We start from the raw sequence: 17,403 nt of genomic DNA on the forward strand, positions 1-17,403 counted from the left end.
CTTCCACTCCTGCTAATCAAGCTGCTCAGAATGTTCCTTCTAGTTCTACACAGTCCAGCTCGTCCAGACTCGACCTCATGGAACAACGTCTTGATACTCATGAGTCTATGCTACAGGACATGAAGCAAATGATGATGGAACTTCTGCGTCGCACTGACAAACCTTAGCTTTAGGTTCTCTTCGTTTTTCTTGCTTAAATTTGTTTTCTTTTTAAAACTTTGGTTTTTTTTTCTTTTCTTTCCTTTAGTTTTTCTTGTTATTTTGCTCTGTTAATTACTTTTTCTCTTTGCATATATATCTATATTTATTTGTCACATTGTGTTTGCAAAATTTCTTTATTCATAATCTGTTCATGTTTACATCATACATTCTTTATCTCTTTCCCTATAGTCTAGAATGGCGGATCCCTCCTCATTCTTCTGCACTCTTGGCGCTGCTCTGACCTTTCCCTCTCCAGACGGTCCAGTGAATACTGGATGTTGTTGAGATTGACGATCTGCTCATCCCTCTCCAGATTTTCTTCTGAAGTCTTGAGCTTCTTTTCTATGATTTCTTTCTCTTCCAGCAGCTTAAGTTCAAGCTGGCTGAGTTCTTGTACTTCCTCCACGAAGGCAAGGAATTCCTCTAAGTCATTCTTCAACTCTGGACGCAGGTCTTCTTCTAGTAGTGACCTCGTCAGCTCCGATATGGTCTTTGTACCCTCTGGATGCCTTATATTAAGGAACAAGTCCTCCTCAAAGGCCTTCCTTCTGAGCTCTTCTAGTGCTACCATGTATGATGCCATTTTTTTTTCCTTTGATGGAATTGCTCGAGTTGTGAAGCTTCCCCTTTTCTCCATCGCATTATATAGGCTTCACTCTCTCTCTAAAAGTCAATGCTCTTACAGTTTCTCGAGGTTAAGTTCTTGGTAACTGACCCTTTTCTTTACTCCCTTGGCCGGTGGTAAACGTTCTTCCTGTGCATTAACTCTTCTATTTATTTCGCCTAACTCTGATTCATGCATCTTTTTAATCTTCTTAAAACTTAGACCTTCTCTAAGGGGGAGTACCTTGTACTTCAAGCTAAGTTTTTCACACCCCAAGCTTTTTGCTTATGACAAAAAGGGGGAGTACAACCCAGTTTTTGATGTGTAAGATGTGTTAGTGTGATTTATTTTTCTTTTGGAGAATTTAAGAGTTCCACCTTTATGACCATAGATGTGTCACTGGGCAAATACAAGGAATACATTTCACTTCTTCTGAAGTGATTTTAGTTTGACTCTGATACCCAAGACTCTGATACCTTGTCCGTTGACTCTGATTACTTATGCGCTCTGATTAATCTATTTTCATCTATGTCATAAGTTCTTCACTCTGAACTCTTATATTATTTAGCTCAGAATCTAGACTTTTCTAACGTTTTCATCAAGTATTAGATTCAGGGGGAGCTAAGCTCAGAATCAAGCAGTGACTTGAATTCAGAATGAGCAAGATAAACTATTCACATCAGGATAAGTCTTATTCTATATCTCTAAACTCTGAGTGAATTCAGTTTAATGTTTAAGAATTGTTCATCAAAAATCTTAGTTTTGTCATCATCAAAAAGGGGGAGATTGTAAGATCAAGTTTTGATCTAGTAGTACAACTCTATGTTTTGATGATTACATGTTAACCTTTTGATATGAACAATTATGGTACTCTAATGTGTTTTTCTGAGTGTGCTATTTACAGGCTCTGACCTCAATTCAATCTCACACAAATCAGAAGCACTGTGTATAAAGAGTGACCCAAGAAACGCTTTCGCATTGACCATGTTCAATATGAACAGTGGAAAAGCTTCAGAAGTTCTGAAGCTACACAAACTCTGATGTGGACTCAGTCACTAGAAGCTCTGAAGATCCAGAAGTTCTGATAACCAAGAAACACTAAAGGTTCAGATGCTCTGATGGTGTAGAAGACTCTGAAGATACAGAAGTTGAATAGTGGAAACTCTGATGTCCAGAAGCAAGAAACTCTGAAGACCATGTACTTCCCTCTGAGTTCATAATCAGAAGATACAACGGTCAGAGGATCTGTGCTTTCCCTCTGACTCTGATCAACCGGCTTCACAAGTTCCAACATGAAGCATTCCCCTGATCAGAAGTCTCCTAGGTTTAAAGGTCAAGTCACTATCCAAGTACAAAAGCAACTGTACCATCCTGACGACCTACCTAACGTTCTCAGCCACAGCAGAAGCTGGAATTTCCAGAACTACCCTCCAACGGTAGCATTCCCATGCAGCGTTCAAACCCTAATCCTTGGAGTATAAATAGAGGCTAAAGATTGAAAGATGCGGTTGGAAGAATCTACACAAGCACAAGCTATATTCAAAAACCTTCAAGCATTCTTTCATCACGAAATTTATTGTGTTTACTATTAGCTTTTCAGAAGCAAATCTCTTGTAAACATTTCTTTGATAAACAGTTTGTTTAGTTCCTTTAGGAGATCAAGGTTGATCGGATCCTAGAGAAGACTAAGAGAGTGAATCTTAGTGTGAGCTAAGTCAGTGTAATTGTTAGTCACTTGTAGGTTTCAAGTGCAGCTGTAACTTTTACCTGATTAGTGGATTGCCTTCATTCTAAGAAGGAAGAAATCACCTTAACGGGTGGACTGGAGTAGCTTGAGTGATTTATCAAGTGAACCAGGATAAAATCCTTGTGTGCTTTTCTATCTCTCATCTTTAGCACTTAGTTCTCGAAAAGATTTGTTAAAATCTTTAAGGTGGAAGTTTTATATTGAAAACGTTATTCAAACCCCCCCTTTCTACCGTTTTTCATACCATCACTTTCAACGTTCCCTTCGATTTCGAATATGATATGATAGGCATATACACTATTGTCTCTCTGGCATCCTTTCATTTGACATCTAATTTGTATTTCTTATTGATTTATTATATAAATTAAATTTTATTCACACTTATAATTATTATGACTATAAAGGGAATAAAGATATAAAAAGAAAAGACTGGTGAGATCTAACATGGACCGGTTAAACTAGTGGTTCATTGATTCATCACTATCTTAAAAAAGTTAAGTTATAAAACTACCCCTAGTTATTAATGCATCACTATCTCTAAATCGCTTTCACCTCGTTTCAGGTATTTTCTCCACCACCCACCTAGATCTTATGCAAAGCTGCCACTTCTCTTGTCACCGTAGTCGAAATCAAGTAAAGCGTCACCGTCGTTGAAAGTGAAGTGTCACCGTTGTCGTGGAATGAGGGTACAATCGACCAGAAACCCCTCTATGTCACCATCTCCCTAGAAAACACAATCAAATGTTATCGATATGGATCGATCTGGTGTTGGTGATCATCGGTCCGGTTCTGGCTTGAACGAGTAAGGAGGGTTTTGTGGTAGAGAGATGGAGAAGCGAAGCACCGCTTTAGAAATCCACCGCCCCATGGTTTCCTTTTATATCTACTTCAAACCAAGCTCTATCTCTGCCAAGGTGTCATTCAACTCCGTCAAGGCGTCGTTCTGCTCCGGTGAAATCCAAGCTTTCTCTCCGTCAGGGGACGTTCAACTCCGTTGAGGTGCCAATCTTCTACATTTTTCAAAGGTGAAATGAGCTATAGAGATTCAGTAAGAGGTGCTCGCGCTACGTTTGTGAGGATGAATGATGAAGAATATGATGAACATGAAAATGAATATATAGAACAATTAGGAATTATATATTCAGAAATTAGAGATGTTTTTGGGCTCTGTTGATATTCAACCTGAATGAAATGAGAGGTCATTTTAGTATACACATGAAGTTACACATTACTTAAGGGAAAACCTAGTACTATAAAGCTCCAGCCATGTGCGAGGTCTAGGAGGGGTCGGATCCACTTTATGGATATAATGTAGGCAGCCTTACCTTGCATTTTTGCAAGAGGCTAATGTCACGGCTCGAACCTGTGACCGCAAAGTCACATGGCAGAAACCTTACCATTGCGCTGAAAATCGGCCTCTAAATTAACACAGTTACTTGTTGAAATAAAAATCAACTACTATCTGTATAAACTTATTATTTTAACTGTCAATAATCAAAATGGAAAATATGACAACAGCAGACTCAGAAAGCAGTGAACAAGACTCACGCTTTATTAGGCCTCGATTTTTTGGAGCTATAGTTTAGCACAGATCTGTCCAAGTTCTCTAGTCCTGGTATTCTCTTTGATATAAATGCACCTTCCTCTACTTTTGCCCTTGCCTCTAGGGAAGTATCCAAATCATTTAGGCATGTCAATTCCGGATGTAAACCTTTCTCCACCAATTCCTGATGTCAACCTTTTTCATGTTTTCACACACCTTCAATGCTTCGTCCAGGTTTCCTGCACTACAATGTGAATGAATCAGGGTCCAACTTGCGCGCCTCACTAAAGCCCTTTTATTAGAGTATTATAGGTAACAATATTTGGCTTGAGGCCCCGACGAGTCATTTCTTCAAGAATAACCAAGGCCACATCTAATTCATGTTTCATACAATACCCACGAATCAAAGTTGTATAAGTAACAATGTTGGGAGTCAAATCCTCACATTTCTTGCTCATACCATTCACTAAATTATGCGCAGTTCTGACATTCCCCCCTACACAAACCATCAACAAGTGTATTATACATAATGATATCCGGTTCGCAATTAAAGCTCATCATTTCTTTGAAGAAATGAAACCCTTCATCCACCATGGAATTCTTGCAAAACCCTCTAATCAAAATGTTATACGTACACATGTCTTTTGTAACATCGTACGTGCTGAGCATTTCGTCATACACCTGCTTGGCCAAATTGGTCCTCCCCTTCTAAGCATGTTGAAGCAGTGACCTCACTTCAAGTTAGTCTCTAGAAACCATACTTTTATGTTTCATTAATATTATTTGACAATTGTGAAATGTGAATGCAAGAATTGCTTTGAGGGGCGATGGTTTGGTTAGGTTTAATATCGAATTTGGATCATCTCAATCCGAATCTCCCTCAACCTCTTTTAATCCATGGTCTAAACCGTTGATTTTAAATCCAACGATTTAAAAAATTTTAACACTTAAATAATTGGCTCAGATTACGAGATAGAATTTAATCCGTTGATTTCAATGCTTCAGATTTTGAATTGAGAGGTATTGATGAAGATTTGGATGAGTAATGTTTCATCCACACCTCTCTTTTGAGGTGGAGAGGTGGAATGGTGAGAGAGATAGGAAGAAAAGAAAAAGTAAGAGAGAGAAAATATGAGATATGATAGATGATAAGATGAGAGAGATAGAAATGAAAAAAAGGTGGAAATGAAGTGTTTAAAAATTGAGGTGTGTATATATCATTACTCGATTTGGATTGAGAGATCTACATTACTTAATGAGGGAATGTTTCAAGCAATAATTAAGAAAATGAGAAACAAGAGCAACGCTCACTTTGGTCCCTAAAAATTAGGGTGTTAATCACATTCATCTTCCTAAAATAATAATAAAATAAGAGCGCTCATGATTCGTGTTGTTGTCGGTGACGTTGATCACTTCTATGCTGTTGTGTGTACATACATTTTCTTGCATGCCCAATCTTTCAGATTAAAGTTCTGAATATTATGAACAATATATTAAACGTTAGTCTAATTTAACAGTGAATGAATTCGACATAACCATTATACGGAGAGTGCTCATAGATGACCACTTGAGGAGTTTATCGAATACTCGATTTTTTTCCAACTTTTCCTTATCTTCTCCACTTATACTCTACCTATTGCACATTTATCATAAAACATATCAATTTTGTAAAGGTAATGTAATATTTAGAGACAAAATCATCCATAAATGTTGTTCATTTTTTCATGGTTGTCTACATTTTAGCTAAGATGTTTTATTTGTCAAGATGTGCGACCAAATGTTGGAGCATCTGGTGCAACATTTGTCCCTGCGAAGTTGCTGTGTGTTTCATGTTTATTCTAGAAGCTTTGGATTGTTTTACGTGATCAACAAGTTAGGGTTGTTGAAGAAGCTTATGTGTGTTATATGGAAATATATCAGGTGTAATCAAATCTGCTGAAGAAGATTTGATTTGGTTTAAATTGTAGAAGATTATATCTACTTGTGTTCAAATCTTATTTGATAAGATTTGTTTCTGGTTTTAAAGATTGGTTTCAAAGAGTCCACATTAAATATGTGGTGATTGCTTTATCATGTGAACAAATCTGTGAAGGAAGATTTGCTTCTGGTTTTAGTTTATGGAGAAAATATGTATGAGATCAAATCTTTGACAACAAGATTTGTTCCATATTTAGTTTGTGGACAATTTGTTCGTTCAGCCGATTGGAGATCAAGGTCTGCAGAAGAACGGCTATTTAAGGAGACTTAACCCTAGTTGCTATGTGTGTGTTAGGCACCGCTTGGTGGTGTTTTTAGGGTTTGTGGTTGTTAGTCCTTATTGTGTTATTTGTACACCACTCTACTACTTCCATTTATCATTATATGACATAGAGTTAGTTTGTTTTAGTTGAGAGGGGGGTTCTCATACTTAGGGGGTGACCTAAGTAATAAGCCACTGGTAGGAATAGGTAGAAAGACTGTGAACAGGGGCTGTTTAATTAAGACATTTTTGTACTTGATTCTCTATACTAGCGGATAATCTTTCTCGGGCTGAAGGCCTCAAGACGTAGGTGACATTGCACCGAACTGGGTTATCAATTCTTTGTGTTCTTCTTTATTATTTTGCTGGTTTAATACTGTGTTGAACTTGTGATTTATATGTTGTACGTTGTGCACAATGTCCTAGACATTTGGTATAACATCTGTCCTGTGCGTGAACTATAATTTCAATAAAATATAAGACAAATAATGAAAAATATACGTGCATCAGCCACCAAGACTTGTCGCATGGCCTACATGTTGGGTTCCATTAATAGTGCTCAAGAACTCAGAAGTGACCCTCTCAAAGGTCAAGTTTTTGAGTTTAACAAATTTATTGCACCCCACAATATCATACATAAATGTGTATCAACCTTTTTATCATTGCAATAACGGGTATTGACAATCTCCCACTTCACCGAGTTCTTGTTGCAAAATTCTTGACCAGTGTCTTCCATGAAAATTATGCCATGGTGATTGGGAAGGTCGGTGGATTCTTCTTGCCCATAGTTTGTGTAGGTACTGATTGAGAAGTACTCCCTCCGTTCCAGAAAATTTGTAGTTTAAGGTTGTGGCACAAAGAGTGAGAAATCAATCATTGATAGTATAATTTGACTAGATTGCCCTTATTTAATTTTACTAGTATGATGTGAAACTATTAAATTATACATTGATAAAGAAGAATGTAATCAATAGAGAAGAGTTGTGGTTGGTTAATATGAAAGGTGATAAGTAAGAGAAAATGTATCAAATGAGGGTATAGGCGGAAATATTAGCAAAAAATGCATTGACTTTCTAAAACAATAAACATTTTGAAATATTGAAAGAAAGTCCAAAACAACAAACTTTCTGGAACGGAGGGAGTAGTAAAATTGTGTTGTTTAGGAGCCATCTATAACCGGCAAAAACAATTTAATAAGAGAAAACCAAGAAGACAACAACACAAGAAAAAAGAAAATGAGCATATATATTTATATATATATATATGTGTGTGTATGTTTTTTAAAATAACTATCAGTAAATTTATTTTATTTATTAGCTTATTTTTTTAAGGGACCCTATTTTAATTAAAATTATGTAGTTAATTAATTGTTTTTAACTTAATTGTGACAAGTGATAATAAATTAATAATAGAGGTTAAATAAATTAAATAAATATTATTAAAAATATTAATTTCTCCAAAGTACTTTATGTTTAAATTATTATATAAGTAGAGAAATGATTTTAATAATTGATGATAATAGAAAATTAGTTTATTACTATTAACAAATTAATGTTGATAAGTGAGCAGTCTATTTACTATTAATGAATAATTGCTTTTTTATTTTTACTTAAATTAAAAATAATAATTTTCTATTTATTAATTAACATCATTATATATTGAAATAAATTAATTCGGAGTTCCAATACCAAAAGAGAATATATAACTGTTATCATATCCTATCAAGATAAGTTATATCATAACTTCCCCCTCAGGATAACTTTTACACATTAGGACATGATAGGATAAGAGACAGGATAGTGTTATCTAATCTTGCTGACGCAACAAACACCAGATAACAACAGAATATGATTACTATCATATCATGTACTTCCTTGTCCTGCCCTACTTGGGATTTATAGGGTTGTAATAATGCCACCACTTTAATATTTCACCCTGACCCACTCACTTTATGTTATTTTTCAATGACAATCTCTCCTGCTTAGAAAACGACACATAACTTTCTTTCTTCCGTAGCATGACACCTCACTTCTTCTTTAATCCAGAACGTGACACATGTATTGTGAAACTGTCAATTCTTGACACCTCACACTACAACCTCTCATGAGATTCACACTTCCTTCTGTAACAATAAAAAAACTTTTTTTTTCTTCCCCTCCATTTAAATCATCACTCATACACCCACACATACCACTTCGACTTTGCAATATCACTTTCTCTCTCTACAAACTTTCTCTCCTTTTCTTATCTAACTTCATCTTCATCTTCTTCCTCGATCCACCATAGCTTTCACCTTTACCACCACAAAGCCACCACATTTCTTCATCCTTTATAACATGCAATCACATATTTGAACTCGCCCCCTCATTCTCTTTACATTCATCTTACTCAATTCGCCAAAAGCTTTCATCTTTGGGGTTCTTTGAACTTGTCGATTCCACCTTATGTCATCCACTGCATCACTTTTCTTCTTTGGTTTATGAAAGATCTGAATTGGATCTATCAAGATCTAAGGATCCCAAAAAAATTCAAGTTTCGGGTAAAGTCTTCACCTTTTCATTTGCTTTCATCTTCTTCTTCGATCCACCATAGCTACCACCTTTACCAGCACAAATGCACCACATTTCTTCATCATTTATAACATGCAATCACATATTTGTACTCGTCTCCTCATTCTCTTTACATTCATCTCACTTATTTCGCCAAAAGCTTTCATCTTGGGGGGGTCCTTTGAACTTGTCGAATACACCTTATGTCATCCACTACATCACTTTTCTTCTTTAGTTTATGAAGGATCTAAATTGGATCTCTCAAAATCTACGGATCCCAAAAAAATTCAAGTCACAGGTAAAGTCTTCACCTTTTTGTTTGCTTTCATCTTCTTCCTCGATCCACCATAGCTTTAACCCTTACCACCACAAAGCCACCAAATTTCTTCATCCTTTATAACATGCAATCATATATTTGAACTTGCCTCATCATTCTCTTTACATTCATCTCACTCAATTCGCCAGAAGCTTTCATCTTGAGAGTTCTTTGAACTTGTCGATTCCACCTTAGGTCATCCACTGGATCACTTTTCTTCTTTGGTTTATGAAAGATCTTAATTTGATCTATCAAGATCTAAGGATCCCAACAAAATTCAAGTTGTGGGTAAAGTCTTCACCTTTTCATTTGCTTCATCTTCTTCTTCATCTTTTATAACATGCAATCACATTTTTGAACTCGTCTCCTCATATTCTTTACATTCAGCTCACTCATTTCTCCAAAAGTTTTCATCTTGGGGGTCTGTTGAACTTGCCGAATCCATCTTATGTCATCTCCACATCACTTTTCTTTTTTTGGTTTATGAAAGATCCGAATTGGATCTCTCAAGATCTATGGATCCCGACAAAAATTAAGTTACAGGTAAAGTCTTCACCTTTTCATTTGCTTCAACTTTGATTGAATGCTTTCTTAGTTTTTTTTTCTTGATCTGTCTTGTCCATTCATGCCAGAAGTCCAGCAAGGAAGTGTTGATCTTTGGGGAGCTATAGTCTCAATTTGCTTTTGGTTATGGTTCTCGATGAAGGGACTCAGGTTCGTTCCCCTCTTAACTAAGACATAAGGTCTAAAATTTGGGGGTTCTTGATCTAAATAATTACTTTGAAGTTTCTGATATTCTGTTAATTATAATGGTTGTAGTTGGATTTGGCTCGCGCATGCGTTTTAGAATACCATTTTGAAATCTTTCTATGCTCATTGATGTTTTCCTTTAATTTTTTGAATTTTTTTCTTTGTGACCATGCCCTTGTTGCATTTACTGTGAGCAAAAGAAGTTTTATTTTTCTGATGTATCTGAACAGTAAAAATATCTACAGTAACATTATTTTCAAAATAATCATTTTTGAACAAAAAGTAGCATTCAGTCATGTACATTAAATCATTTACTTAAAGCATTCAATTAATAAAATTATTTATTTCAATCAATCAATGAATGAGTAATTCCTATTAAAGGATTGATCTGAATATTAGTACGCAATTAAAAATATTTCTTACCAATTATATCTATAATAATTAATTAATTTAATGTGAGAGAAAATTTAATTACTATAATAGATAAATGGTATGATATGAAAAAAAAATAGAATATTTTACTAAAAAAATAGCATGAATTATATGTTTACCTTATTTACCACAACTTAAAAGGACAAAGCCAAGGAAACACGTGTAGTAAAATTCATTTGTTTGATATACTTTTTAATTATTAATTAAGTTGAAAAACTTAAAATTTTCAATCCTCAAATGCCTTAAATATTAAAATTTTAAATATTAAACTTAGTTAAGATAATTATTATATTTAATACATAATTATTATTAGTAATTTTAATTATTTCTATAATCATGCAATGACTTTTTAAAATTATTTAATGACATCTGAATGAATATTATATTATTTTTAATAAATTATAGCATTGTTTAAGTATTTGATCAAAACTTTCTTCAAAATATTAGTGATATTTACCGTTGAAGTGATTTAAATATTTAACATTTACTACCAAGTGCATAGATAAACTAGTACAAGCAGGTTTGAGCAGAAATTTAAACAAAAACCCATGGAACATTTAAATATATTTTACAAATTGGGCTTTGAAAGAAAGTTTGTTATTAGTTTTAAAAATAATTTGTCTTTGATGTATTATTTCATAGGATTATAAAGAAAAATGGAAGTTTTTAAAATTTATTAGATAAAAATTATAAATATGGAGTAAATACAAAATGTTTAATCAAAACTTTCTTCCTTAATCGATTATTTTCTTGTGCAACATTACCTACCAAGGTTTGAAAATTCATTTATAAAATTGGATCATTTATTGAAAATGACCGACATCAAGGGAATAAGTTAGTTTCAGACTTTATATTTTGGTAGTATGTCAAGTTTTAACTTTTGAAACTCCAATTAAGCATACTTTCACGTCTAGTGATAAAAAATCTAACATACACACCTTAATATATAAGATGCTACTTTAGAAAGATAAAAATCATAATAAAATTAAATCATATGTATCTAGATATATCTAAAAATATTAGTAAAATTTACCTAGCAAGGATTCATCACTTAGTTATTTATTAAGTTACATGTAGAAATTAAGTTTTGAAATTTTAAATGCACATAATACTATTTTTACAGAGTTTGATAACTATATAATTATAGTGTAAACAAGTTGAAAACAAATATTCAATCATATTTTAGTATTTTATTGGATATCATCTTACTAATTTGAAAGTATAAATTTGCAATAATTTTTTTAACTAATAAATTTAACTTTTGTGTATGTGCAAGGTTATAGGTTAAAAGTTCATTTGAAAAAGTTGGGCCATACCTTGAAAATTGTTCACATCAAACCACCATGTTAGACTCAGACTTTAAGTTTAGGAAAGAGTTCAAGTTTCACCTTTTAATAGCTACAGACTCATTTTCATCTCTTTATTTAATAAGAAACATATCAAATGCACAATAGTAAATGAAAAGAAAGTACATGATAAAGACAAAAGATGTAATAAACTAAATTTATATATTATATATCTATATAAATTAACATAAATAAATGATATTTTATTAAAATGTAGTTATGGTAGGAAATTTGAAGGTGTTCCCATCAAGTGACGCAACAATTAAAACATGAAATAATAATTTTATACTCCATGTGTTTAGGGTGGAACACCATGATTTAATTAGTATGAGTATAATCCTTTATGGGCATGACCCTTATCTTATCCATATCAGGGATCTTGAGTGCATCAAGTAATGTCTCAACATCACAAATATCAAAAAGTGCATCATGACCCCATAGGTATTGAAGAGAGGGACATCACGAGCAATGTTGTAAATGCTATAGATTGGTGGCTTTTTTTCTCCATAATGCATATATTATATTCTAGTCTCATATAATTGAATTTTTTATGAATCTAATGTTTGAAACTTTTAAAAATGGTAATCCATACATAACATTAAACATCATAGTATAAACTTGATTGATTAGATATAAAAGTAATTGATTGGACAACACGAGTATTGAGTTATATAGCTAGATGGCGAAATTTTACTCTGATCCAAGTGAACTATATTCTTTCTTGATGACGACTGAGGTTCAATCAACAAGAAGAAATCAAGAGTTAAAGAATTGAGACATATGTTTTCACCTGAGTAGGACATTCAATAAATAAATTTGAATTAATTTATTTTTAGAAAGATGTACACAATCATTCAAAACCTTATTAAAAATAATATACTTTGACTGAAGACATAGACAAGTTATACCGGTTAGTGAACTTTAGTAGTTTAAATCTTCAGCCAAATTCTGCGATTTCTTAACTAAGGTTTTGAGTGACTGGACACATTTTTCTAAAAAATAACATGTTTGACTAAATGTCCTACTCGGGTGTAAACTAGTGCCTCAATTTTTCAATTGTTGCTTTCTTTTTATTGAATGAACCTCAGTCATCATCAATAAAGAATGTGGTTTGCTTGGCTCAAAGTAAGATTTTTCCATCTAAATTCTTAACTCACTATGTTATCAAATCAATTACTTTAATAACGTATCAAGCGTGCTTCTACTATGATATTTAATGTTATCTATAAATTAGCATTTTTGAAATTGATAGACGTGACATTCTGACAAAATTCAATTATGTGCAAACAAAATTTCAATATTATGCATTATGGAGAAGTGAACGCTTAAATCTGTAACATTTTCAACAATTCTCATGACCTTCATCTCTTCATTACCTATGGGGGACTTGATGCACATTTTGATGTTAATGATGTTGAGACTTTACTTGATGCACTTAAAATCCATTATATGGATAAGGAATATGTCATGTTCATCATGGACTACTCACATGCTAATTAAATCATGGGGTTCAACACTAAGGACGTGAAATATAAAATTGTTATTTCATTTTTCATTACTCACGTCACGTCAACCCTAGATGAGTCACTAAGATGAGTCTTAATTCTTAGAAAAATTTCTGAACTTAAATTTAATAGTAAGTTGCTTTGTTAATGTTGTTGTTGGGTTGATGAACATGCTACACCTCTAATTAGTTTTCTTAAAATTTGAGTCTTGTGAAATAGAGGTAACTAAACCAGCAAGTCCAATTATATGTGGCTTAAAAGTACATTTGGTCCCCCACGAATTTCAAATGTGCATAACGAATCCTTAAACTATTTTTTTAGCAAGATGGGTCCCCCACGTTTACGCCTTTAGTGATGTTGCTCCTTATACCATTTTTCATAAAAAAACTAACGATTTGTTGGACCATAAATGCAATTAAACAAAAAAATATAAAATAAAAAATAGAAAATCAGTTATCCTTCATTTTTCCTCAGAAATAACATGATATTCATCTTCTTCGTCTTCATCATCATCATCTTCAAACCTAACAACCCAGAAAAATAAAATGAGAGAGTGAGCACCCAAAACTCCAACACACACAAACACTCTCTCTGAGGATCCGCAAGAACACCAAGCAACAGAGTATAAAATTCATTTCCATTCACCAAAATATCACTCCCTCTCCATATGAGGATCCGCAAGAACACCAACCTTTCCCCTATTCTCCTCTACAAGCTTGGCGTTCTTGCAGATCCTCATAGGGAGAGAGAGTGAGATTTTGGTGAATGGAAATGAATTTTATACTCTGTTGCTTCAAACACAGAGAGAGTGTTTATGGGTGTTGAAGTTTTGGGTGCTCACTCTCTCAATTTATTTTTTTGGGTTGTTAGGTTTGAAGATGACGAAGATGAAGAGGAAGAAGATAAATATCATGTTATTTCTGGAAAAAATGAAGAACAACTGCTTTTCCATATTTTTTATTAATTATTTTTTGTTTAATTGCACTTTTGGTTCCCCAAATCGTTAGTTTTTGGACGGAAAATGATATAAGGACCAACGTCACTAACAGCATAAACGTGGCCGGGGACTCAGCTTGCTAAAAAAAGTTTAAGGACTCGTTTTACACAATTGAAATTCGTGGGAGACCAAATGTGCTTTTAAGCCATTATATATATACATTACTGACAGATAATCCAAAAGCTCTTAAAAACTTGTTATTGTTCAAATAATTAGTTTCTCAATCACCTAAAATCGTTAAGATTGCGATCATGTTCAAGAAACCCCGAACAAAAATAAAAACATGCTTGTACAGAGAAGTGTTGTACATTAAATAAACGAAATAAGTGTCCACCCTTATGAAACCTCATCATCTAAATATCATTATTAGAATCATATTTATCATCTGCAAAGTCTTCCACACAAGCATAGAAAAAAGTAAAGGGAGATCTGAAACATTATATAACACTATTGAATAACAGTATGAGACATACATAGTATTAAGAGGGTATATAAAGGTATGTTTAGAGAATTTGAGCAAGCAAAACCTTTATTAGTTATCAAACTATGCACCAAACACAGATGGAAGAACTGCTCGAGTGAAAATCCACTTGCTCAATGATCTCCATCTGCAAACTAAATAAGAGAAATTTAAGTTTTCTCTTTAAAAGGTTATACTATCTCCTCTTCAAAAAACAGTGCATCGGAACAAGTCTGTATCTAATTTTTATGTCGAAATGAATAATGCCTATGCTTGAGCAAGATCTCAAGTTCAAATTTCGACATTTGATAGGCTAGACCACACTGCAATTAATTTTACGAACAATTTCTAACAGAAATGAAACCATGATATATCTGATGGAAACAATTAAATAACAAAAAAATTAACATCAAAAAAAGCTTTACATCTCATCCTGCCAACTGAAGAAAATAAGGGATAGTCTGATAAGGGGAACTTGATGAAAGCTAGTGTTGTGATTTAGATAGAAGGCAAAAGGAAAGCCCTATTTATGATATTGAACAGCTCTATTGTCACGACCCAAAATCCTAAGCCGTGACCGGTCACAAACTACTACCCTAGCCTGGCAAGCCTCTTCCTCATAGAATCATTTTCCAAACAATTTATTCAAAATATCCTTGTACACATATATAAAAACACCAGAATCTCTTTACAATAAATCACAATCCCAAATATAAATCCACCTAGGACTCCCTATAGCTGCAGATGACCAGGATTAAATAAAAGACACCAATATGACAACCTGCTAAAGGAAATAAGTCGAATGGTCTGAATCTGACAACAGTCTGCTACTCAGTTGCCTGAAAATCTGTGGAGGGAAATAAGGAATGGGGTAAGTCACAAAGACTTAGTGAGCAGTCAACAACCACCATGAACAAGAAGGGGAAACAAACTAGGCACGATTTTTTCCGCTCTCAGCTCAGTATAAACATTTTATATCATCAATAATACCAGTTTAAATCATTTCAACAATGAACTTGACAAAAATCATAAAGTTCATAAATAACCATTTCAAATAAATACAGTTAAAATAAAGTCCATATATGAAAAACATAAAACCAGAAATATAATTAATAGGGTCACACATGTAGAACCATGAGGCGGCTCCATCTCGCTGATAGCCCTCTCCTCCTAAGGGATGGCCTCTCCGATAGGGGTGACTCCATCTAGCGGATAGCCCTTTCCTTTCTCAAGTCGCATCGTGTCATCGGGGGAAGCTACATCTCGTCGATAGCCCTTTCCTCTTAAGGATTATCTTACCCAAGAGGCGGCTCCATCTAACGGATAGCCCTCTCCACCCGGAATCATGTCATATCTCATCAATCTCATCGGGGGAAGCTACATCTCGTTGATAGCCCTTTCCGTGCACTGGCGGCTCCATCTAACGGATAGCCCTCTCCTCCCGGAATCAAACTAGCTAGGTGCACCTAGGCCGTTACCTCCGCTAACGGCTACGGGGTTCTATCAAGGATCCCCAAAACCATTTTCTCAAATCTTATCAAGTCTCATCAACAGTCTCAAAATCAGCTTTCCAATACTCATCAAAGGTTTTCAAAATAACATTCTCAACATCAACTTTTCAATGCTCATAAAAGCTTTTCAAGTTCACAATCTCAATTTCACACAATTTCAGAATTAAACCAATGTCATTCTCTTCTCATATCAACTCATAAAACATACTCAAAATCAGCTTCATAAAATCAGCTTTCAGAGTTCAAGAATGATAGTCAAACATATAAAAAACATGTTTCCCCAATTTAGATAAATAGGCAATATGATAAAGTAATTAAATCAGTTATAAGACTGTTAAAAATATGTCAAAGCAGTTGAAAACCACTCACAGTTACGAAGAACCAATACGACTGCTCTCAACAACTCCACGATAAGCGAATGAGCCACTAGTCAGTGAATCTGAACACCAAAAATTAACCTCAAACCTTCAGCATTTATTTCCCTTTTGACATACTACCCATGAGCAACCATAAAATTCCCAAATGAGTAACTAAAACCCTAAAAATAATTCTACTTAATTCTAAACTGTGCTATAATATTATTATTGAAATTTGTGGGTTGAAGGTATACCTCAATAGCATCAAAGAGCAATTTTTGTAGAGTGAGTACTCTTCTCCTTCATCAGAGCATAAATCCTAAATCCCCAAATTAATGTCCGAAGTCTTCCCACTGGTGGAATGGAAATTTCGTTCAAGGTTGAGTTCCTATGGACGGGTTCAGTGTTTCATTTGTGGAGAAAACTTTCAGCCTCAAAGTAGGCGAAAGAAACAGAGGCGGCGTTGATTCACGAAGGGTAGAAGAAAAGAATGGTACTGGATGGGTGGGTTATGTGATTTAGTGGGTAGTTAGTTTTATTTTACTTTTTAAATCAAGGGGTGGGGGTTACGTGAACCCCTTTCCACATCTCTGATTCTTTTTCTTTCTTTTTTTTTTTTAAACTAATTTTCTTATATCTAATAATGATATTAATAATTAACAATAAAACTTAAACCCACAATAACACTAAAACAAGTCTTTTCATCTATAAAAGATCCAGTCTCTTCTGCTCATTTGTGAGATCTAACCCCAATGATATTCTAAGATACTAAACTGAATTGGGACAGCAAAATTCTAGAAGAAAGAAAAAAATGACAACTTTCAAAGATAAAAAAAAACTAACTCTT

The 17,403-nt window shown here is 34.0% G+C and overlaps 1 long non-coding RNA gene across 1 annotated transcript; it reads right to left on the reverse strand.

The window, feature by feature from the left end:
• Positions 1-14,860: 14,860 nt before the first annotated feature.
• LOC130729472 (uncharacterized) lies at positions 14,861-17,254 on the reverse strand. Its single transcript, XR_009016004.1, has 3 exons — positions 16,811-17,254; positions 16,570-16,639; positions 14,861-15,536 (listed from the first exon to the last, which is right to left on the reverse strand). It is a non-coding gene; the product is annotated as an uncharacterized LOC130729472 (long non-coding RNA).
• Positions 17,255-17,403: the final 149 nt, after the last annotated feature.

This window comes from Lotus japonicus, chromosome 1 (genome assembly GCF_012489685.1).
Source record: "Lotus japonicus ecotype B-129 chromosome 1, LjGifu_v1.2".
Taxonomy (NCBI): domain Eukaryota; kingdom Viridiplantae; phylum Streptophyta; class Magnoliopsida; order Fabales; family Fabaceae; genus Lotus; species Lotus japonicus.